This window comes from Chiloscyllium punctatum, chromosome 10 (genome assembly GCF_047496795.1).
Source record: "Chiloscyllium punctatum isolate Juve2018m chromosome 10, sChiPun1.3, whole genome shotgun sequence".
Taxonomy (NCBI): Eukaryota; Metazoa; Chordata; class Chondrichthyes; order Orectolobiformes; family Hemiscylliidae; genus Chiloscyllium; species Chiloscyllium punctatum.
Genome location: NC_092748.1, coordinates 52246307 through 52271573, shown reverse-complemented (window position 1 = coordinate 52271573; position 25267 = coordinate 52246307). Strand labels below are relative to the sequence as shown.

The 25267-nt window shown below is 41.2% G+C and overlaps 1 protein-coding gene across 3 annotated transcripts in view; it reads left to right on the top strand.

Annotated features, from left to right (window-relative positions):
- The first annotated feature begins 565 nt into the window (after positions 1 to 565).
- Positions 566 to 25267, top strand: part of osbpl6 (oxysterol binding protein-like 6) — a 170288-nt gene continuing 145586 nt past the window's right edge. For 2 of the 3 annotated variants that reach the window (XM_072579124.1, XM_072579126.1), the window contains exon 1: positions 566 to 728. The gene's annotated coding sequence lies outside the window, so the exon portion shown is untranslated. Of the gene's footprint in view, positions 733 to 25267 lie in introns of all 3 variants that reach the window. The other variant, XM_072579125.1, reaches the window with a different exon arrangement.

Sequence of the window (25267 nt, the reverse complement as noted above, 5' to 3'; positions counted from 1 at the left end):
CTCATGACTTTGAAAGCCTCTATCAGATCGCCTCTCAGCCTTCTTCACCTCTAGAAGAACAGATCTCAATTCTTCAATCTATTCCACATAACTGAAATTCCTTTTACCTGGAACCATTCCAGTAAATTGCTTCAGCATCTCTTCACTGAAGTCATTTTTTCTTTTAACATCACACCCACAACTGGACACAGTTCCCCTCCTTGCTCTTGAACTCTATGCCCCATTAATAAAACCAAGGACACTGTACACTTTATTTACTGCTCTCTGTCACCTGTTTTGACACCTTCAATGCATAGATACATCTTCTGCTCCTGCACCCTGAGCAGACCTGGACAGAATACTATATGAGAACTACCGTCTCTCTCTACTTTATTTTTTTACGATTTTTAATGACAACCGACAAAACTCATCAGATCTGAGATGTAGCGTGTCCAACAGTCCGGTCCAGTTAAATCCACTCCGCTGCAATGAAGCTGAGTGCAGTTCGATCCGATATGCTGAAATCCAGATCGGTGGTGTTTGCCTGCTTCAGGCCTTTGCACTCACTGCAGGGAGGAGCGGGTGGGTGGATTGCAGCACATCGCAGCTCGCTCATAGTACGGAGGTACGAGACAATTGACAGGCGTTTTCGCTTAGAGAAAATTAGAAGCCGGGTAAAGGTAGCGTGCCTTCAATTAAACCGTGTGCTGCCTTCGAGAAGGAGCAACATTTATCCCAGTGACTGTATGGTAGGTAAGCTTGTATTCTACTGGAGCGGGTGAGGTTTCCACAATGTGTTGTGTGTGGCCTGTATTGCTTCGTACACCGGTATTTAATCGCTAGTTGTCATTGCAAACTTAATGGCTATTGTTCGACTGATGCAAAGACAGATTGTCTGCTGGAAAGTTTCCGTCCACGCTATGTAAAGCCGCAGAGCAAGGTGAATGTAAAGGTTACGACAGACTGCAACCAGGATGCTAGATACAGCAAAACCGAGAAAGGAGCAGTGACAGCATTGCAGATACAGTAAAGACAGGTTACAAGCGAATACTTTGGAGGGTAAGAGACTAACATCATGGTGAATGTAAGTGGTGTGCTATGTATTCCGATACAATGCATCATCTAGCCACTGAGGTGCTTTTTCATGTGTGAACTATTTTTTACTGAACGTAAAATCATTGCAAACCTTAAACAAACGTGTGAACGACAATATTTAGATATTGTTAATTGTGCTAAAGGTGGCGATATAATGTACATTTTAAACAGATTTTCAAATTTCTGGGAAATAAACGTTTTTAAATTTGAAAGACACCCTTTAGTATTGCATAGCTTGACTTTTTTGTTTCTTTATATTGTCACCCTCTTAGAATGGAAGAGAAGTCAAATTTCACACATCAGGAAGGTGTATTATACCAAGTGATGACATTACGTTCAAACATTTTATTTGAACTCGCAAATTAGATTCTCTTGCTTAATCCAGGTGTTTTAGAATGCACTTATTTGAAATATTAGCCAATCAGTGATTTCAATATGGTGATATTATGTAAAATAATGTTTTTATTTGCTGAAGGTGAGCTAAAAAATCCATTGCTTTGAAATAATTACTCATGAACATAATTATGCTGTTTAAGGCTGTTTTCTTAAAATGTATCTTTATGCAGGTAAACATAATATTATAAAGAAAACAATTGGTATTACATGAATACATCTATGGATAATAGTTGAACAAATATTTCTATTGCATACTTTGAGCTAATCATCTGTGGAATTGATCACAAGTAATCCAGGACTTGCTGTACAATTTCTAATGACAATCACATTGTCATGCTACCCAAATATGCCAAAAATTCTCAATGCTGTAGTGCAGCTAATTTGCTGAAACAGCACACCTATGCAGTGGTATTCTGTGGGGGTTTGTTTTGGGCCATTGTGTTTTTTTCCCCCCAATGTTATATGTTGACGTCCTAAACTTGGGTACAAACATCCTAAGTACAAAATTTACACATGACACGAAACTCAGAAGTATAGGGTTTTTTTTTCACTCACAGATGTGGACATTTGCTAACTAGGCCATTTATTTATTGTCAGAGGGCTATTAAGAATCAACCACATTACTGTGGGTCTGGAGTCACTAAGGTTACCAGTTTTCTTCCCTAAAGGACATGAGTGAACCAGATGGGTTTTTTCTGACAATCGAGAGTGGTTTCATGGATATCATTCAACTCTTAATTCCAGATTTTAAAAATTTAAATTCAAATGGTAGGACTTAAACAAAATTAGGTGACCCAGGTTTATGTTTAATAGTCTAACAATAATACCTCTATGCCATTCGACTCTTCATGAAGGGATAGTAATAGACTTCAAGTTTGATGAAATGGACAGACAAATGGTAGATAAAGCTTAAAGCAGCAAAGCTTTAATCGATACATTTTCGGAATGTCGGTGAGATGGGGCAGTGGTCAGATGGTACGGTTTTAAAGTGAGTGCAGGAGTAGATGCACCATGGGATATATGTACGCAAATCACTGATGTTGATAGGACAAATTAAGAAGGCAGTTAGAGGCTTCTAGGATCTTTGGTTTGTAAATGGAAGCATAGTGTTCAAAGTAAATGAAGTTTTATATAAGCTTGGAATATGGAGTAAATCAGTATTGTGACCAATTTTGGATACCACATTTAGGAAGGATGTTAGAGCTAAATTTGCACAGATGTACTCAAGAAATTAGGGCTCCAGAAGGTTAAGAGAACATTTAATAGAGGTGATCAAAATAATATGTGTTGATAAAGAGGAAGTGTTCAGTGATGGAAGAGTTGATAAAGTAATTAGGTGTCAGAAGAGGGAAAAAGAATCACTGTGATTTGTTATGAACTGAAATGCACTGTCTGAAAGGGTGCAGTGTCAACAGCAAACTTCGAAAAGAAACTGATAAATCAGATGAAAATCTTTTCAGAGCTATGGGGAAATGTTTTTAACTGGAGTAAGAGCAGGGGATTAAGATTATTTGGGTGGCTCTCCTAGTAATAGGCACGGGCGTAAAGGCCTCACATGCTGTGTCATTCTATGACTGAGTTTTGGTAGAAATATTCCAAGCTTTGCTATTGCTGACGTGTATACAGATGTGCAAAAATCTGCATTCCATTATTTATATTGCAGTTTTGTTTTGGTTTTACCTCTTAAACAGTGGATTAACAGTATTTGCTTCAGATGCTCATATTCCCTCCCCACCTCTGTTTTTCTCTCAATTGTTTCTTAATTATCAAGGTTTTTCCCTTTTTTTATATACTTTCCACGTGGATGTACAGGTGTTAGTGTGGATTGTTTATATATTCACCAATGATCAAATGGTCATAACCGTGGTGCGGACCAAACACTAGCCGTGTTCAAGGTCAGCATCAGAGTAAATCATGAACATGCCCAGATCAGAGAGGCAAAACATCAAATTCCTTTCAGCAATACAGAGAACTTAAATTTCATTAGCTCCATGTTTCTAATTAAACAATAAATTAACAGATGGGGAGGAACCTGGTCTTTGGGGGTGAATGATGATTTGAAAGAATGATATCAGATGCAAGATTGTTACTTCTATCAACAGATGTTCTGTTTCATAAGCGTAAGCGAAAGGATTTCAAGTTTAGATTGAGGTTTTTTAATTAGAGTGCAATGGAGGTCCTTTTTTTATTTAGTATTTTTCTGGCTTGATGTGTATTTTTCTATTTTCCAACATTCACTAACAACATTTGTACAATTTCTCATTGCATATTTAAAAATCAGAATTGTGCTGAAGGTTTGCCGATATACTTGTCATAGTAGAGACCCTGAGTAAGGATTGTGAAGTTTGGTATTTAAATTAGAAATGTATCTTTCAAGTTTACTCAACAACAAAAATATACCAGTGACGAGTATGCAATTAAAGGGAGAATACTTAGAGATGTATAGGAAGTGAGGGACCTAGGAGTGAGTACTGTCAGATCCTGGAGCTAACAAGACATATTGATTAAGTGGTTAAGAAGGCACATAGAAGATAATAAGGACTGCAGTTTCTGGAAGTCAGAGTCGATAAAGTGTGGAGCTAGAAAAACACAAGTCAGGCAGCACTGGAGGAGCAGGAAAGTCGATGTTCCTGCTTCTCTGTTGTCTGACTTGTGTTTTTCCAGCTCCACATTTTAGCTAAGTACAATCCTTTTCTTTTATTAGACAAGGTATAGAATATAAGATCAGGGAGGGTATGCTGAAATTGGCTAAATCAATAATTAGGTCACAACCTGAGTGCAGTTTGTAGTTCTGGTCACTTCTTTGCAGAAATGTTGTAATTGCACTAGAGGATTCGGGAAAAATAAAGAAAACAGTGGATAGGCTGCAGTTGTAATCCTTAGAACAGAAGAGACTGAGGGAAGATTCAACTTGAGATGTACGAATTGTGTGTGTGGATAGTGTGGATGGGAAGCAATCTTCCCTCTAAACTGCATGGCAGCAGAGCCACCTGAAGTTCTGCCATGTCAATTTGTGCCAATGCATTGATTTCCAGTTCCCGAAGCTGACCTCTGAGAGCTACGCAGCAGCAGGAAGACTTACAGGGAATGGAAATGGCATGAGCTGAATTAGATCGCTTTGTTAATCAGTGGCTGAGGACTATAGTTATAAAGCGATTGGAAGACAGTTCAAGAGAAGGTGAGGAAAAATGTTTTCACCCAGAGGTTTGTTGGGATCTGGAACTCTCCCTGAAAGTTTTGTAGAGGCAAAATACCTGAATTAATTTCAAAGATGCCTGGCTATTTGCCTGAAGTGCTGTAACCTGTTGGACTGTGGACCAAATATTGGACTGCAAGATTGGGCTTGGTGGTTTGTATTGTCGCCAGTGCAGGGTCGATGAGTCAAATGGTCTTTCCCTGTGCTTTAATCTTGCTGGTGATTCTATGAAGTAATTTCAGACATAAATCAGGACTTTTTTTTTTAAAATGTGGAACCTAAGATTTTTAAAATAATTGCTTGCCATTTTAACAAATGTTGAATGCTCTTTACCTTGTATATTTTTGCAATGTGTCTAAGATTGACCATCTAGTTGCTTTTAGAATAGTCTCTGCCTAACTTAATAGTTCTGTCATACAGCCTGTGTGCTTGACAGTGACTTGTGGCACCAAGGATATGAACATTGGTTAATGAAATTATAGAATTCGTTTATAGTTCAGTTCTCACTAATTTGGCCAGATTAGCAACTTAATTGAACTTTCTCTTTTAACTGTTCCCGAGATGGATATTTAGCTCTGGACAATTGCCAGATACAATGATATAGATAAATGGCATGTGTTGCCTGTTATGCATCTAAAAATACATTACATCCTTGCACAATTTTTCTGAGACTAACATTCTAAAAATCTAGTGTTGCAATACAAATCAGTCTTACCCACATTGGGAAGAGCATGTGCAAGAGCAAAGTTTAAGGATTCTTAAGTGTCATCGACAGATTCCAGCACCTCATTGAGAAGGAGATGTTAGAAGCCTGGGGGGAAAAAAACTACTGTTTTATTAATAGACCATTCTAAAGATTTAATTTTGAGTTAAAGAGAAAGTAGAGTTCTGCCCAATCTTTTGTAAGAGGCTATTTGGAGGCTATCCTTATCAAGGAACCTGGTAAATAGCTTTCAAGAAAAGAGATTGATAGACTTTGGTAGCGATATTAGCGATTATTGATTCAACTATGATTAGAATTTGAAGAAAGTGGAAACAGTTCATGATTGGGATAATTTAGTGAGGTATATTAAAAGTGCCATTAAAGCAAGTTATTGTTAAATTCTCATCATTAACCCTTAGTGAAAGATTAATTTATAATTGAGATAAAAATGTTTAGTTTTAATGCAGAGAAATGTGAGATAATGGAGTTTGGTAGAAGAAACATGGAGAGATAATACAGGGTCAATGGTACAACCTTGAGGGGAGTACAGTAAAAGAGGGACTTCTGGATTCATGTGCATGGTTCTCTGAAGGTGGTCAGGCAAGTTCTAATAGTTGTTAAGGTTTATAGGATCTTTGGATTTATAAACAGTGGAATAGAGTATAATAGCAAGAACGTGATGCTACACATCTACAGACATGGTTAGACCACGTTTGGAGTGTTGTATTCAGTTTTGGGCACCTTCCTTATAAAAGGATATTTACTAGAACAATACCAGGAATGAAAGATTTTAGATACATGGAAAGATTAGAGAAATTGGGCTTCTTCTTCTTGTAGCAGAGAAGATTAAAATGTGCCCTTTATTTCGGTGTCCACAAGTATGAACTATTTTTCACAGGGAAAAGAAAGATATTTAGTTGCCATTAATTTTAAGTTTCAGTGAGAGAGTTTGGAGTGAGATAGGAGAAGCTTCTTTAATCAGAGTTGTTAGGATTTGAACTGTGTTGCCTGAGAGAGTGGTGGAGGCAGATACCATGTGAAGTTTTATAAAAAGAGCTCTATATATATTTGAAAGTGGTGAATTTAGAGAGCTACAGAGTAGGGGTGGAGAATGGACTAGCTGGATAGCTGTTTTGGGAGCCAGTACAGACACGATGGCGCAAATGGCCTCCTGACTTTAAAATGCTGTGATTCTATAATCTGATGTATATTCTGTCATAGTTGTGACTTCTCTACAGAGTTCACAGGAATCTTTCTGGTGTTTTATGGAGAGCTACATGATCCACCTCTGATATTTTGACATATGTGCATGGACAGACATACTTGTCAGAGCTTTGCATTTTATGTGGGAATCAGCATTTTTGGGGTACATTCATGTTTGCAAATACAAATCAGTGATGCTTTTACTTGTGCCGTATCATAGTGGATTAACAGATTACACTAAAAGTTAGTGGTGTAGTAGACAGCAAAGAAAATTATCTTTAGAGTACAACGGAATTTTGATCAGATAGGCCAATGGACCGAGGAGTGGCAGGCGGAGTTTAATTTAGATAAATGTGAGGTTCTGCATTTTGGAAAGGCAAATCGTGGCAGCAGTTGTACACTGGTCAAGTCCTGAGAGGTGTTGCTGAACAAAGATACCTTGGATGCAGGTTCATAGTTCCTTGAAAGTGGAGTCACAGGGTCAGGACAGCACGGAAATAGACCCTTCGATCCAACCAGTCCATGCTGAACATAATCCCAAACTAAACTAGACCCACCTGCCTGCTCCTGGCCCATATCCCTCCAAACCTTTCCTATTCTTGTATCTATCCAAATGTCTTTTTAACTGTTGCAATTGTACCTGCATCCTCCACTTCCTGAGGAAGTTCATTCCATGAGGATAGTGAAGAAGGTGTTTGGTATGCTTGCCTTTATTGGTCAGTGCATCGAGTGAGGGAGTTGTGAGGTCATGTTGTGGCTGTACAGGACATTGGTTCAGCCATTTTGGAGTATTGCTTGCAATTCTGGTTTTCCTGCTATAGGAAAAATGTTGTCAAACTTAACGTTTTTCTGAACCCTTTCATGAGGATGTTGCCAGGATTGGAGGGTTTGAACTATAAGGAGAGGCTGAATATACTGGGACTATTTTCCCTGGAGTGTCAGAGGCTGAGGGGTGACCTTATAGAAGTTGATAAAATCACGAGGGACATGGATAGGATAAATAAGCAAGGTCTTTTCCCTGAGGTGGGGAAGTCCAAAACTAGAGGGCATATGCTTAAGGTGAGAGGGAAAATATATAAAAGGGACCTTTAGGGGTAACTTTTTCAGAGGGTGGCGTATGTATGGAAGGAGCTGCCAGAGGAAGTGGTGGAGGCTGGTGCAATTACACCATTTAAAAGGCATCTGGGTGGGTATATGAATAAGAAGGGTTTGGAGGGATATGGGCCAAGTGCTGGCAAATGTGACTAGATTAATTTAGGATATCTGATTGCATGGACGGATTGGACCGAGGAGTCTGTTTCCATGTTGTACATCTCTATGACTCTGTGAAATGCTGCTCTGAGCAAAAATTGTTGGGAAAATCAGGCATTCCCATTTATAGCAGAATGAGGAATAAGTAGTGGGAACCATGCAAGTGCTTATGTGATCTGAGGCAGGATGAAATTTCACCTTAGACTGGACTTAAGGGAATAAAGAGAAGAACAATGTAAATGTGGGCAAGGGCATACAAATACAGCTTTGACTTGCTCAAGAGAAAAAAGACCGCATTTAAAAGAGAGTGCCCAGTATGAGTGGAGAAAGGAGGGAAAAAAGTGTTTAAACATGACAGTTACAGCAGTAGAAATGATAGGGATCTCTAGCAGGACTTTGGAGGATGCATGGAGAAAGGAATTGTGAATTGACAACAATTGTTTCCTTGCCACTCTGGCAGTCATAGATTCAATTAGGTAATAGAACAGCAATACTTAGCCATAATAGCTGGCAATTTCTCTGTGAGAAATTAAGGAAAATTTTAATATTGCTTACATTGTTCAGGAGATGTAACCTTGGACATGCCTATTCTCCAGTGCAATATCAGTCTAAGCACATGACAAAGGGCTATAGTCAGGTCTGTCTTTCAATTGTCAGCTTCTTAAAAAAACAGACTGTGGGACAGCTTTTGTCAATTTTCTAGGTTTGTAATTGAAGATTAATATGTTAAAGAAAATTCAATTTTGAATATTGTCTGTTTTATAAGTGAATGTTAGCAATTTTTCTCCAGGATGTCTTAGGACTATTAGGACCATTGTTTCCACCCTTGCCATTTCAATGGATGTGTCTTTAGAGAAACATCAATTCCTTTACATTTTCTTTTAAGGTATGAAACATTTTTAATGGTGCTTAATACAACTATTGTGTTACAATATACAAATAGTATTTAAAAGTATGTATCCTTTTTAACATTTTAATAAATAAAAAGTGACTGTGTATTGCTAAAGGGCATTTTAAAACAATGCTTGATATGCCATAGATGAATACCATAACCCTTCCTGGCCTTGGCTATTTGATAACTTTGTTAACCTTCCCAGGATGAGCATATATTACAGCAAGCTAATAGTACATAGCTTTGTACAGGATTAAATGTCAAAACTTGCAGTCTAAATCTAGCTTGGCAAATATTAATTTGTGAGACTAATTGAAATTCTAAGTTTTAGGATTTTTGAGAATGAAGCCTTTTGCAAGATGCAGTGATTTGTGCTTTTCATACTGGGGTGATGGTGATATAGTGATAATGTCACAGGGCTATTAATCCAGAGGCCTAGATTAACGTTCTCACCACACAGGTTTAAATTCTGTCAGCAACTGTGGTGGGATTTAAAAGTAATCAAAATCAATCTGGAACATAATACTAGCCTTTAGTAATGGTGACCATGCAACTATCATAAATTGTCGTCAAAACCTGCTTGGTTTACTAATGTCCTCAATGGAAGGAAAATCTGCAATTCTGACCTACATGTGACTCCAGATCCACAGCAGTGTGGTGAATCCAAACTGCCTTATGAGATAAACTAGCAAACCACTTATTTCAAGGGCAATTAAGAATGGGTTTAAAAAAAACTTATTTAAAATAAAGTGACTCCTACATCCCATGAAAGAGTACATTTTTTTTAAAAACGCAATCTTTTACTCAAACGGCCATGGAAAATAGCCCTATAAGCAATTGGAATAAGTGCACTACTTGATAATAAATAAATGCAAAATTTTATCAACACAGACATTCCACATGACTGGTTCTTGCAGTGCTTTTTCTGTTTGGCGTTGATAGATAAGCAACTGTCAAAGCAAATACTTAACTGGCAGTTCACACTGGTGCACTTCATCATGCAAGTTGGTTTAAATAATTTGGAGATTATAAACTAAGGTTTCTGAAGAAATTGTCAAGATCAATTAAAGGGCCATAGACTTCATAAAATATATTTAGAAAAGCTTTCTTTGTAGGCCTTGTTAATTTAAATCTGTACTGGTTCCATGCAGACATTGAACTGAAATCTCCAACTTGAAGAGAAGCTGCAATGTTAGATTTATTAAAAACTAATACAAGTGCAGTTGGTTATTGATATGATTTCCCAGGATATTACAGTGAGTTAGAGAATATGGGGCTACTCATATGCATCTGTTGTCTTCAAATCACTATATTTCTCTTCTTCTGCCTATTTTTTTTCTTTGCTTTTCTGTCTTGAACTTTGCTTTTTTTTTCTCAACCCTCTTTCTCTTTCCTCTTCACTTCTTCTGTATGAGAGTGGGTGAATAGCTGGGAAAGGAGCAACGAAAGGCTGCATTCTTTAGTGAATTTTGTCAATCCTTGTACAGTCTTGAGGTCAAAGCTGCTAATCATCTAGTCAATAAATTATGTTTGTGGGTGATATATCTCCTTTTATAATTCAGGCTTCCACCAGGGGTCCTATCTCCCATATCTTTATGAAACTCCGTGCCCCTCACTGCTCACGGTCACATTGATTCCTTCCACTTTTGAATTACTCACTCAACTCTTAATCATTCATTTTCAATTCACTACATTGTCACTTAACTGCACATTCCAACCATCCATCTCTTCTCTTCATTTGCTCTCCAAGACAAATGACCCAAGGCCTATCCTCTTAAATCTACATCTCTCCTATCCTCCTAGCCCATCCATTTCCCTCTAAATTTGTAAAATTCATCATGTGTATAAAATTTTTCATGGTATTTAAGATATGAAAGTGAGTAAGTTATAGCCTCCTGCATAGCATCATTCCTGTGCTCTTGAAGCAAATGGTATGACAGATTGATTTAAAAAAAATGCTTAGGAGCTCCCCCTGCGCCTTAATTCAATTGAATTTGAACAGAAACTTGTCATACTGTGAGGTTATAATCAGACATGAGATATTAAAACTAATGAACTGCAGGTACAAGTGAGGGTGCTCATCACTGTATTTAAAGTTAGTCCTTTCAGTTTTATTAAGTTCCTCAAAAAGGAAAACTTCAAGTTAGTATTCAATCAACTGTTTACTCCCTATATTTTTGAAAAGTAAACAAATGTGCACACTGCAGAATAAATAGTACATGGTTGCTTGGTTTGAAATAATAGCTTAGGTGACAAGACAGAGATTACCCGACCGAAGCTGCATTCATTATGGTTCCTGAGATCTGTATGTATAGAACATGAATTCATGGATTGCTAGTCATCTGCTAAATTACTTGTCATTTAGGTGCATAGCAGTCCAAAGTGCTCTTGATTTTTTCATTTAAAGCAGAAGGCAAATATGTTGTCCAGAACGAGCATGAAAACTAGTGGCAAAATAAGGAGCCTGACAGCAGAGAACTATCTAATATAGGAATATTAGAATATGACCAAGTATGAATATGAAATAGGTAAAAACAATAACTGCAGATGCTGGAAGACAGATTCTGGATTCAAGTGGTGCTGGAAGAGCACAGAAGTTCAGGCAGCATCCAAGGAGCAGTAAAATCAACGTTTTGGGCAAAAGCCCTTCATCGGGAATACAGGCAGAGTGCCTGAAGGGTGGAGAGATAAATGAGAGGAGGGTGGGGGTGGGGAGAAAGTAGCATAGAGTATAATAGGTGAATGGGGGTGGGGATGAAGGTGATTGGTCAGAGAGGAGGGTGGAGTGGATAGATGGGCAAGAAGATAGGCAGGTAGGACAGGTCATGGGGACAGTGCTGAGCTGGAAGTTTAGAACTGGGGTGAGGTGGGGGAAGGGGAAATGAGGAAGCTGTTGAAGTCCACATTGATGCCCTGGGGTTGAAGTGTTCCGAGGCGGAAGATGAAGCGTTCTTCCTCCAGGCGTCAGGTGGTGGGGGAGCGGCGGTGAAGGAGGCCTAGGACCTGCATGTCCTCGGCAGAATGGGAGGGGGAGTTGAAATGTTGGGCCATGGGGCTGTGTGGTTGATTGGTGCGGGTGTCCCGGAGATGTTCCCTAAAGCGCTCTCTTAGGAGGCGTCCAGTCTCCCCAATGTAGAGGAGACCGTATTGGGAGCAACAGATACAATAATTGATATTGGTGAATGAGCAGGTAAAACTTTGGATGTGGAACGCTCCTTTAGGAGCCCTTGAGGGAGGTGTGGGTGCAGGTATTGCAATTTCTGCGGTGGCAGAGGAAGGTGCCAGGACGGGAGTGTGGTGATAGGAGGGCCTGACCAGTTAGTCACGGAGGGAATGGTCTTTGCGGAAAGGGGTGGGGAGGGAAATATATCCCTGGTGGTGGGGTCCATTTAGAGGTGGCAGAAATGTCAGCGGATGATATTGTTTATGCGAAGGGTGGAAAGTGAGCACCAGGGGCATTCTGTCCTTATTACAGTTGGAGGGGTGGGGTCTGAGGGCAGAGGTGCGGGATGTGAACGAGATGCGTTGGAGGGCATCTTTAACCACGTGGGAAGTGAAATTGTGGTCTCTAAAGAAGGAGGCCATCTGGTGTGTTGTGTGGTGGAACTGGTCCTCCTGGGAGCAGATACAGCGGAGGAATTGGGAATACGGGATGGCATTTTTGCAGGAGGTAGGGTGGGAAGAAGTGTAATCCAGGTAGCTGTGGGATCGGTGGGTTTGTAAAAAAAAAAAAAATGTCGCTGTCAAGACTGTCATTAATGGAGATGGAGAGGTCCAGGAAGAGGAGGGAGGTGTCAGAGATGGCCCAGGTAAATTTAAGGTCAGGGTGGAATGTGTTCATGAAGTTGATGAATTGCTCAACCTCCTCGCGGGAGCACGAGGTGGCGCCAATGCAGTCATCTATGTAGCGGAGGAAGAGGTGGGTAGTGGTGCCGGTGTAATTACGGAAGATGGACTGTTCTACATAGCCAACAAAGAGACCGGCATAGCTGGGGCCTATATGGGTGCCCTTGGCTGCCCCTTTGGAGGAAGTGGGAGGATTCGAAGGAGAAGTTGTTAAGGGTGAGGACCAGTTCAGCCAAACGAATGAGTGTCGGTGGAAGGGTACTGTTGGGGATGTCAGGAGAGGACGAAACGGAGGGCTTGGAGGCCCTGGTCATGGCGGATGGAGGTGTAGAGGGATTGGATATCCATGGTGAAGATGAGGCGTTGGGGGCCAGGGAAACAGAAGTATTGGAGGAGGTGGAGGGCGTGGGTGGTGTCTCGAACGTATGTGGAGAGTTTCTGGACTGGGGGGATAGGAAAGTGTCAAGGTAGGTAGAAATGAGTTCGGTGGGACAGGAGCATGCTGAGACAGTGAGTCAGCCAGGGTGGTCAAGCTTGTGTTTTCTTGGGAAGGAGGTAGAACCGGGCAGTGCGGGGTTCCCGGACTATGAGGTTGGAAGTTGTGGGTGGGAGATCTCCTGAGGTGATGAGGTTGTGTATGGTCTGGGAGATAATGGTTTGGTGATGGCAGGTGGGGTTATGGTCGAGGGGGCGGTAGGAGGTGGTGTCTTTGAGTTGGCATCTGGCTTCAGCGGTGTAGTGGTCAGTGCGCCAGACTACCGCTGAAATACATGGATATAGAGTATTCAGGAAAGAGGAGACAGTCCCACGTAGCAGGGATATTCTAGAGGTCAATGTGGGGTTTGAAAAGCACAGTAGTGAGCTACCAGTGGCATGGTGGCTCAGTGGTTAACACTGGTGCCTCACAGCACCAGGGTCCCAGGTTCGATTCCATCCTCTGGTGACTGTCTGCGTGAAGTTTGCACATTCTCCATGTTTTGTGTGGGTTTCTCCCCGGGTGCTCCGGTTTCCTCCCACTGTCCAAAGATGTGCAGGCCAGGTGAATTGGTCATGCTAAATTGCCCATAGTGCTAGGTGCATTAGTTATAGGGAAAATTGGTCTGGGTGGGTTACTTTACGGAGGGTCGGTGTGGACTGGTTGGGCCGAAGGGCCAGTTTCCACGCTGTAGGGAATCTAATCTAACCTGAAAATCTAGAATATCCCTCCTTTTTCACATGAAGAAACCTTACGTGAAAAATAAAGAACAGAGAATGAAAAATATTTTATGGAATGTATGGAGGCCATTTGCTGACTGGGTCAGTACCAGCCAAAGAAGAGTTGTCCTGCCTAATCCGGTTTACTAGTTTCTGGTGTATGCTCTTGTCTTGTAATTTATAGCATTTGTATATTTTTAGGTAATTAGGATTCCCTCTTCAATTTCCGAACCACAAGTATTAATCTTGAACTTGTCTAATCCTTCTACCAATTGTGTTTAAATCTGTGTCCCTGGTTATTGAGGACTCTGCTAACAGAAATATTCCTTCCTAATCTTTATTTACATGTGCTCTAATTTTATATACTTCAATTAAAACTCCCATCAACCTTGTTTGTTCCAACAAAAATGGGCTCAGACAAAAATTCACCATTTCTGGTAATGTCTTCGTCAATATGAATAGGAAGGGTTTGGAGGGATATGGACTGGGTGCTGGCAGGTTGGAGTAGATTGGGTTGTGATATCTGATTGGCATGGACGGGTTGGATCAAAGGGTCTGTTTCCGTGCTGTACATCTTTATGACTCTATTTCCTCAGATTTCATAGTGCAGTTAGATTCTTAGTGCAGTGCAGTGACCAGACTGTCTGTTGTGCTGTAGCTGCAATCAAAATAGTATTTTATATAGTTCTTGCATAATCTCCTTGCTAATAACCTGTATGGTTCAGTAGAGCATGAAATAAGGACGGTGTCTCTCTCGCTCACGCTCTCGCTCACTCCCAGGTAAAAGTACAGCACTAGGTGTTCTTAGCACTGCAAAACTTTTAAGTTGTGTCAGCGTGTATTAATTCTGTTACAATGCTGATGATATTGTTCAATCCATAAGGGGTACCTGGGTTATCTCTACTATGTATTTAAAAATCTTTTACTGTGTGTTACACTAGAATACAGTGGGCTTTGTTAGAATTCCTACAGTGTGGAAACAGGCCCTTCTGCCCAAGTCCATACCACCCAAAGAGTATCCCACCAGACTCATTACTCTACATTCCCCTGACTAATGCACCTAACATGTACATCCCTGAACACTCTAGGCAATTTATCATGGCTAATTCATCTGACCTGCACACCTTTGGACCGTGGGAGGAAACTGGAGCACCTGGAGGAAATCTACGCAGATACAGGGAGAATATGCAAACTCCACGCAGACAGTCACCTGAGGCTGGAATCGAACTTTTGGTCCCTGGCACTGTTAAGCAGCAGTGCAAACTGCTGAGCTACCGTGCTGCCCCTTGTTTATTTTCATACAGTCATAGAGATGTGCAGCACAGAAACTGACCCTTTGGTCCAATTCATCCATGCCGACCATGTTCCCAAATTAAATTGTCCCACCTATCCTAAATTAATCTAGTCCCATTTACCAGCATTTAGCCCATATCTCTCTAAACCCTTCCTATTCATTTACCCATCCAGATGCCTCTTAAATGTTGTAATTGTACCAGCCTCCACCACTTCCTCTGGCAGCTCATTCCATACACACACCACCCTGTTGTGCCATAGGTCTGTTTTGAATCTTCCCCTCACACCTTAAATTTATATCCTTGATCCAAGATGGCGGCAGTCTGAGTGGTCTGTTGTGCTGGGCTCTGTGCCATACCCTGGGCAAGGTGGACCTTTATTCCCCCTTATCGACCACCTCAAGGAGCAAAAAAAGTATTCATTTTAAACTTGCTATTTGGAGCTGCTGAAATTGTCTGAAACCACTTTAAGACCAGGATGAAGTCTAGTAAAGGAAAGGGGTCTAAAGGAGTACAGCAGACAGGGCACTCCCCTACTGCATTGGGGGTGCCTGCAGCCAGCATTCAAACTTCTGGGACGGCCCCTTTTGGATCCAGCAGGACAGCAGCATTTACTGAGTTTGCCAAACGTCAAGAGTGGATTCAAGCAGCAGTTGAGCCACTATCTTCCATGCTTGTTAAAAAAAAAAGCATGAGCAAGAAATCTAGCTGCTGAAACGAAGATTGGAGGAGAGGACCGCAGCATAGGAGACCATAGCGGAGGTCTCGGGAGGAAGAATCAGAATGCTGGAAGACCAGGTTCGGGTCCTTCAGGATCAAGTCGATGACCTGGAAAACAAACATAAAAGGAAAAACCTACAGATCGTGGGTCTCCCGGAACATGAGGAAAGGAAGGACCTCATCGGTTTCTTACAGGGGTGGCTCTCGAGGTTCCTGGGGTTGGAGTTGGAGTCGGGCCTGGTAAGCGTGGAGTGGGACCATCGGATCGCAATGTGCAGGTCTGTGTTGGACTCGCACCCCATGCAGTCCTAGTGCAGCTTCTGCTTTATAGAGAAAAACAGATAATAGTTGAAACAGCAAGAAGACTGGGAAGGAATTCACAAGCTTTAATGTACAAAGGCTCAAAGATAATGTTTTCTCAAGAGCCCTAATTAAGAGAAGGACATTTTGATGATGTCAAGAAAGAATTAAGAGGCCTGAACACTCCATACTCCTTGAGGTACCTGGCCGTGTGCGTTTCACCCATGGAGGGGTGGTGTATAACTTCTGAATTTGCAGAAAAGGCAAAGGACTTTGTGAAGTCTTTGAATTGGAAGACCTGAGTCTTCTCTTAGGGAGGCTAATATCGCCCTCATTTTAAAGAAAGCGAAGGACCCCAAAGAATCGTAGACCAATTTCACATTTGAATGTAGATTTCAAAATTTTATCCAAGATGCTGGCTCTGAAGTTGGAGAAGGTCCTGCCCCATATTATAAAAGAAGACCAGACAGGAGCTATGGCCCTTAACAAAACCTCAAAATATTAGGAGGTTACTGAACACAGTGCAGGTATGCTGGCAAAGATTGATTCTGGGTTTGGTGGTCTCCCTAGAAGCAGAATAGGCATTTGATAGAATGGCCATAATATATTTGAGGTTTTAGAGCACTTTGGTCTGGGGGGGATCCTTTGCCAGATGGGTGGATGTATTGTATAATGACCCTAAGGCAGTAGTTATTACAAACTGTATTAATTTAAATAGCCTTAAAGGACACCCTTGTTAACTATCTCTTCCAATATAATTTACTTTGGCGATTGAACCATTAGCCAAAGCAATCAGGAGAGATCCTGAAATAGTAGCGCCAAAGGTGGGAATGGGGGAGCATAAGATCGCCATATATGCTGATGTCCTTTTTATTTTTGGCCAATCCAGAGAAGTCTGTTCCTCGACTGATCCAAACAATTAATTCATATGGTGATTTCTCAGGTTACAGGGCCAATTTTACAAAATTGGAAGCCATGCCAGTAGGGGAATTAGTGGAGGTGCCTAACCTGAAGGATGGAGTGCAACTCCTGTTTAGACTTGTCACCAAAAGTTGTTTTTTTTTGTACTTGATAATTTTTATTACCCCTTCCTTCCACCAGCTGTATAAAGCTAACTATGTACAATTACTAGAGAGGATAAAACAAGATTTGCAGCGGTGGGAGGGGTTACTGTTATTATGGTTGGGCCGAATACCCCTGATGAAGATAAATGTTCTTCCTTGACTGCTGTACCCCATGAGAATACTCCTGTTGTTGCTACCTAGATAAGTGTTCTGGAGGTCAGTGATTGGCTAGGGTCCTTTATTCGGTGTCACAGACATCCTCTAATTAAATCCACTAAATTGCAGCTTTCGCAGGTGAGGGAAGGGGTGGATCTTTTGGATTTGAAGAAATACCAAATGAGTGCTCTGTAAACATATGTTGGTGACTGGGAACAGGGAAATTTGGAGTCGATTTGGTTTGATATTGAGGCCTCGCAGTTGAGATGTCCTCTGATTAATTTATTATTCATGGACCAGATGAAATCCATGACCCAACATTGTAAGACTCCAATTACTTTAAATATGGTGAGAGCCTGGACGATAATGAGGCAAGACTAGGGTAATTGGTCTAAGACTTCTCCATTTACCCCATTGGTGGGAGCCCAAGGATTTTAAAATGGGGCAATGGACTCCAGCTTTAAGGCATGAAAGAATAAGAGAATCTTCTGTCTGGGAGACTTATTCAAGGGGGAGGTCATGATGTCATTTAGTCAGACAATCCATATTTCTGACTTAACTAACAGTGACCTTTTCCGATACTTGCAGATAAGGGACTATATACAGAGGAAGGCTCTGTTCCTGGTCCAATATTACAAAGCTGACTTGGAGAAAAGGATACTCCGGTATATGGGTGCGCTTTCACTCAGTACTTTATATAATTTACAGGAAGGTCACGGCCTGGGGGACATGGAAGGACTCTGTAGGAGGTGGAATTGAGAGTTAGGAGAGGATATTTCATCGGAGGTATGGGAAGACATCTGGAAGAATGCAGATGCAAGAGTGCAGGCCATGCAATTGAAGATCTTACACAGGGCTCATATGGCATCAGCGAGGCTAGCTAAGTTCGAGAGGAGTGTCATCAGGGTGTCCAAATGTAAAATTAGTGTAGGTACGCTTACACACTGCTACTGGTCATGTTGTAAGATCCAGAGATACTGGAGTGCTATAGTAAGGGAGCTAAAGGACATACTGGAAATTGAAATTGATGTTGATCCGGTATTATTTCTTCTGGGGTTGCCAAATTTGCCCTCTGTGGGGGAACATGGGAAGAGATTGTGTAACATTCTTACCCATGGTGCGAGAAAGAACATTCTAGTGAATTGGAAGTCAGAAAACCCTCCAGATCTTATGAGGTGGCATAGGCTGGTGATGAAGCATCTCCCCCAAGACTCCCTCACAAATATGGTGCACCACAAGACGTGGCGACCCTTTTAAAATTATATTGATGCAACCTTATCAGCGACATTAATTAGATCCATGCTATAGCCGTGGGAATCAGTATGGGTGGCTGTGGGGCCTCAGGAGGAGACGGGGGGTGGGCGGAAAGAATACGGGTACTGTAAATGGTGATCCTAGGGATGGGAGCCTCAGGGGAGGTGTGAGGAGTGAAATATTCTTTAAGTTATTTGAATTTAGTTTAAGTTGAGTAGATATGTTTGTTCTGGTAGAGTAGTAGGTAGTTTATTAACAATAGTACTGTATGGCTTTGTTGTACTACCTTTTTTTTTCTGTTTTGATGGTGGTTTCTTTTGTATATAACTGTTTTGTAAAAGATTTTAAAAGGTTTTCAATAAAAGTATTTATAAGAAGAAAAATCCTCTACCCTGGAGAAAAGACCTTGGCTATTCACCCTATACATGTCTGTTGAGATTTTATAAACCACTATAAAGTCATCCCTCAACCTCTGAAGCTCCAGAGAAAATTGAGCTGGCCTATTCAGCCTTTCCCTATAAGCTTAAACCCTTGAACCATGGCAAAATCCTTGTAAATCTTTTCTGAACCCTTTTAAGTTTCACAACATCTTTCCCATGGCCAGAGGGAGACCAGAATTGAATGCAATATTCCACAAATGGCCTAACCAATGTCCTGTACAGCCACAACATGACCTCTCAACTCCTATACTCGATGCACTGACCAATAAAGGCAAGTGTACCAAACACAGCCTTCACTGTCCTGTCTATCTGCAACTCCACTTTGAAGGAACTATAAACCTGCACTCCAAGGTTCCCCAGTGTATAACTCCAGCCTGATTTGCCCTATCAAAATGTGGCACCTCCCATTTATCTAGATTAAACTCCATCTGCCACTCCTCAGTCCATCTGCCCATCTGGTTAAGGTCCTGTTGTACTTTGAGCTGCCACTAACCTCCAAATTTTAAAATTCATTGTCTATATTTTCTGTCACTACTTCAATGTTAATGCACTCCAGAAAGTAAATTTAGATTTTCATTTGTTGTTAACAAACTTTTTCTGTTTTATTATGGTTCGAACAAAGACTGTATCATCACATGCTCATGTTTTAGTAAAGGATCACTTTTTGATAGCTTTTTTTCATTATTTTTGTTCTCAATCTAGCCAGGTATCTGCCAGGAATCTGACTTGTTTGGTATTAACATCAACTGGGTATTGCCTCACTCAGTCATAATACAATGTGGAAGTGAATGACTAAAGGTGAATAATGCAAAGTAGAAATAGATGGGATTGTAAAGGGGCAGAGATAGTAAGAGGGAAGTTTTAAGGGGAGGCAGGTGATGTCACTGGTCCAGTAATCCAGAAGCCTTGGCCAATGTTTTTATGACAACAGGTTCAAATCATACCACAGAAACTCATTGAATTTAAATTCAATCAATACATCTGGAATTGAAAGCTAGTCTCAGTGGTGATGGTAACTATGAATCAATTTATGTAATTGGATTAGAGGGTATGAGCTATAAGGAGAGGATAGAAAAACTCAGGTTTTCTCTTGAGCGGCGGAGCCTGAGGGGAGACTTGATAGAAGTTATAAAATTATGAGATGCATAGAAAGGGTTGATGGTCGGAATATTTTTGAGTTGAAATGTCTAATACTAGGGGACATTCATTTAAGGTGAGAGAGGGAAATTTCAAATGAGATGTGAGGGACAGGTTTTTTTTTAAGCAGAAAGTGGTGGGAGTCTGGAATGCACTGCCAGGGATGGTGGTAGAGGTAGGTATGATAAGGGCATTTAAGGACTTCTAGATAAACACATGAACATGCAAGAAATGGAGGAGTATGGACTAAGGGATTTGTTTAATTTGACGTTTTATTTGGCACAGCATTGTGGGCCAAAGGGCCTGTTCCTGTGCTATACCGTTCTATGTTCTATTTATAATCATTGTTGTAAAAATCCATTAATTCACCCATGTCTTTTTAGGCAAAGATATCTGCATCCATGTCTCATCTGGCCTACATATGACTGCAGACCCACATTAATGGAGTTGACTCTTAACAGTCCTCAAATGACCTAGCAAGTCACTTCGTTCGAGGGAAGTTAGGCTGAGCAATAACTGTTGCTTTGCCAGTGAATAGCACAACTCGTGAAAGAATAGAGAAGACCAAACACCAGCTGATTTATACTTTCGTATAATGGGTAAACTTTGTTCTTAACTTTATTATAAATCTGAAAAAGCTTATTGGATTACTACTATTTGGGAAAAATAAATTATAAATGTCTTCCATAATATATACTGAGTGACAGTGATCATACAAACATCTGAATTAGGAGTAAGAATAGGAAAAGAATACAATCATTCTTCAAATCCAGCCCAATTAATATTTTAATTTTTTGGCCTGTTAACTGACAGTCCTTTTCCTATTACACTACACATACATTAACTTTTAACTCTTCAGCTATTTCAGTCCAGGACTCCCTTTATCCCTCTGACCATGTTAACAATACTCTATACTTTATTAAATTCACAGCAAAAGACCCTTTTTCTTTGTCCCTGCACAATTCTTACACAGCATTTTCCCTGCATTATTTTTCTGGATTTGTTTGTCAGTCGATTTGGGTTATATTCATCTGCTTGATGACAATAAGAATGGATTTATCTTCAATGTTCAGCATTTTGTCTTTTTATGCTTAAATCCTCTCTGAATTGTCTTCCAATTCTGACAAGATTTCCTTCACCTTACCCCTCAGTTCTGCAAAGTTAACGGCTTAAAATATCTGGCTGGCCTTCAAAAGTTTGATCCTGGATCAGACTGAATTTGATCATCCTGTGAATGATAACCGAATATGCTATGGTGCTTGTAACTTGTATATTATCTGAGTCACTTAATGCACTAATCAAGGTCTTGTATCTCCAGTGGCTTTCCTCAAGCAATAAAGCAACTATGCATTACATTTACAAATCACGACTCTGAGCCATGCTTGTGTGTATTAAAGCTATATTCGGCTGATTCGGAATTTGATATCACTGTTATATGGCTTTATGTCTTCATAAACCAGCCTGTCTTACTCCATATCTGTCTGCCTGAAGCACAGCGAAACTTCTGACAAGATCCTACATGAGATTGGTCAGAAAATCAAATTTCATGGGACTAGCAAGGAACTCTAGTTTTGATCCAAAGTTTACCCATTATACGAAAGCAAATCAGCTGGTGGGACTTTGTCTGTCTATTTATTCTATCCATGCCCCTCATGATTTTGTAAACCTCTATAAGGTCACCCCTTAGCCTCCGACGCTCCAGGGAAAACAGCCCCAGCCTGTTCAGCCTCTTCCTATAGCTCAAATCCTCCAACCCTGGCAACATTCTTGTAAATCTTTTCTGAACCCTTTCAAGTTTCACAACATCTTTCCGATAGGAAGGAGACCAGAATTGCACACAATATTCCAACAGTGGCCTAACCAAGGTCCTGTACAGCCGCAACAAGACCTCCCAACCCCTGTACTCAATACTCTGACCAATAAAAGAAAGCATACCAAACTCCTCCTTCACTATCCTATCTACCTGTGACTCCACTTTCAAGGAGCTATGAACCTGCACTTCAAGGTCTCTTTGTTCAGCAACACTCCCTAGGACCTTACCATTAAGTGTATAAGTCCTGCTAAGATTTGCTTTCCCAAAATGCAGCACCTCGCATTTATCTGAATTAAACTCCATCTGCCACTTCTCAGCCCATTGGCCAATCTGATCAAGATCCCATTGTAATCTAAGGTAACCTTTTTTGCTGTCCACTACACCTCCAATTTTGGTGTCATCTGTAAATTTACTAACTGTACCTCTTATGTTCACATCAAAATCATTTATGTAAATGTCAAACGGTAGTTGACCCAGCACCGAACCTTGTGGCACTCCACTGGTCACAGGCCTCCAGTCTGACAAACAACCCTCCACCACCCTCTGTCTTCTACCTTTTTTGAGCCAGTTCTGTATCCAAATGGCTAGTTCTCCCTATATTCCGTGAGATCTAACCTTGCTAACCAGTCTCCCATGGGAAACTTGTCGAACGCCTTACTGAAGTCCAGATAGATCACATCTACCGCTCTGCCCTCAAGAATCTTTTGTTACTTCTTCAAAAAACTCAATCAAGTTTGAGAGACATTATTTCCCACATACAAAGCCATGTTGACTATCCCTAATCAGTCCTTGTCTTTCCAAATACATGTACATCCTGTCCCTCAGGATTCCCTCCAACAACTTGCCTACCACTAAGGTCAGGGTCACTGGTCTATAGTTCCCTGGCTTGTCTTTACCACCCTTCTTAAATAGTGGCACCATGTTGGTCAATCTCCAGTCTTCTGGCACCTCACCTGTGATTATCGATGATACAAATGCCTCAGCAAGAGGCCCAGCAATCACTTCTCTAGCTTTCCACCGTGTTCTAGGGTACACCTGATCAGGTCCTGGGGATTTATCCACCTTTATGCGTTTCAAGACATCCAGCACTTTCTCCTCTGTAATCTGGACATTTTGCAAGATGTCACCATCTATTTCCCTACTTTCTATATCTTCCATATCCTTTTCCACAGTAAATGCTGATGCACAATACTCATTTAATATCTCCCCCATTTTCTGCGGCACCACACAAAGGCCACCTTGCTGATTGTTGAGGAGCCCTATTCTCTCCCTAGTTACCCTTTTGTCTTTAACGTATTTATAAAAACCCTTTTTGGATTCTCCTTAATTCTATTTGCCAAAGCTATCTCATGTCCCCTTTTTGCCCTCCTGATTTCCCTCTTAAGTATACTCCTACTTCCTTTACACTCTTCTAAGGATTCACTCGATCTATCCTGTCTATACCTGACATATGCTTCCTTCTTTTTCTTAACCAAGCCCCCAATTTCTTTAGTCATCCAATATTTCCCTATACGTACCAGCCTTTGCTTTACTTTCCCTGGATGCTCGTTATCTCATTTCTGAAGGCTTCCCTTTACCTGCGAACAAAAGAGGTAAAAACAATGACTGCAGATGCTGGAAACCAGATTCTGGATTAGTGGTGCTGGAAGAGCACAGCAGTTCAGGCAGCATCCAAGTAGCTTTGAAATCGACGTTTCGGGCAAAAGCTCTCTCTCTCTCTCTCCTCTCTCTCTCTCTCTCTCTCTCTCTCTCTCTCTCTCTCTCTCTCTGTCTCTGTCTCTGTCTCTGTCTCTGTCTCTGTCTCTGTCTCTGTCTCTGTCTCTGTCTCTCTCTCTGTCTCTCTCTGTCTCTGTCTCTCTCTCTGTCTCTCTCTGTCTCTGTCTCTCTCTCTGTCTCTCTCTGTCTCTCTCTGTCTCTCTCTGTCTCTCTCTGTCTCTCTCTGTCTCTCTCTCTCTCTCTGTCTCTCTCTCCAAGAAAGTCCTCTTGCAAGGATGCCTGCCTTGAAGAAGTTTTCCTCCTCTCTCTACAAGAATCTCAGGGAATCCCTCTCCCACTGCAACTCCCAGGTCATTTCCTCTGCGCTGAAGCTCTTCAACCATGTCGTGAAACAAACTTGCTACCACAGCCACATTTGCTTCCTCAGTGCCTGCCTCCGTAACCAACTCATCCCACACGGACTCCAGACCACCTTTAAACCAGCAGAGTTTGGACCCGAACAGGACAAACCGTACAGACTACAGATTCAAAAACACCAGCAACAGTTCTCCTTCAAGATCCTCCGCTCCACGCTTGCAGCAATGCGCCGGCACCTAACCTCTCTACAGTCATCCCTGCCTCAGCTGAGGGCCACACTCTCTCAGAATTGCAAAGGATCCACTCTGTACTACTTTACCTGCGAACATCTGACCCTAATCAGCTTTTGAAAGTTCTTGCTGAAGACCGTCAAAATTAGCCTTTCTCCAATTTAGAACTTCAACTTTTAGATCTGGTCTATCCTTTTCCATCACTATTTTAATTTAACGGAATTATGGTCGTTGGCCCCAAAGTGCTCCCCCACTGACACCTCAGTCACCTGTCCTGCCTTATTTCCCAAGAGTAGGTTGAGTTTTTCACCTCCTTCTCTAGTATGTACATCCACATGCTGAATCAGAAAACTGCCTTGTACACACTTAACAAAATTCTCTCCATCTAAACCTTTAACACTATGTCAGTCCCCGTCTGTTTGGAAAATTAAAATCCCCGACCATAACTACCCTAATATTCTTACAGATAGCTGAGATCTCCTTACAAGTTTGTTTCTCAATTTCCCTCTGACTATTAGGGGGTTTATAATACAATCCCAATAAGGTGATCATCCCTTTCTTATTTCTCCATTCCACCCAAATAACTTCCCTGGATGTATTTCTGGGAATATCCTCTCTCAGCACAGCTGAAATGCTATCCCTTATCAAGACGCCACTCCCCCTCCTCTCTTGCCTCCCTTTTCTATCCTTCCTGTAGCATTTGTATCCTGGAACATTAAGCTGCCAGTCCTGCCCATCCCTGAGTCATGTTTCTGTAATTGCTATGATATCCTAGTCCCATGTTTCTAACCATGCCCTGAGTTCATCTGCCTTTCCTGTTAGGCCCCTTGCATTGAAATAAATGCAGTTTAATTTATTACCTTGTCCCTGCCTGCCCTGACTGTTTGACTCTTCTGTTCTCAACTGTACCAGTCTCAGATTGATCTCTTTCCTCACTATCTCCCTGGGTCCCACCCCCACCTTACCAGTTTAAATCCTCCTGAGCAGCTCTAGCAAATTTCCCTGCCAGTATATTAGTCCCTTTCCAATTTAG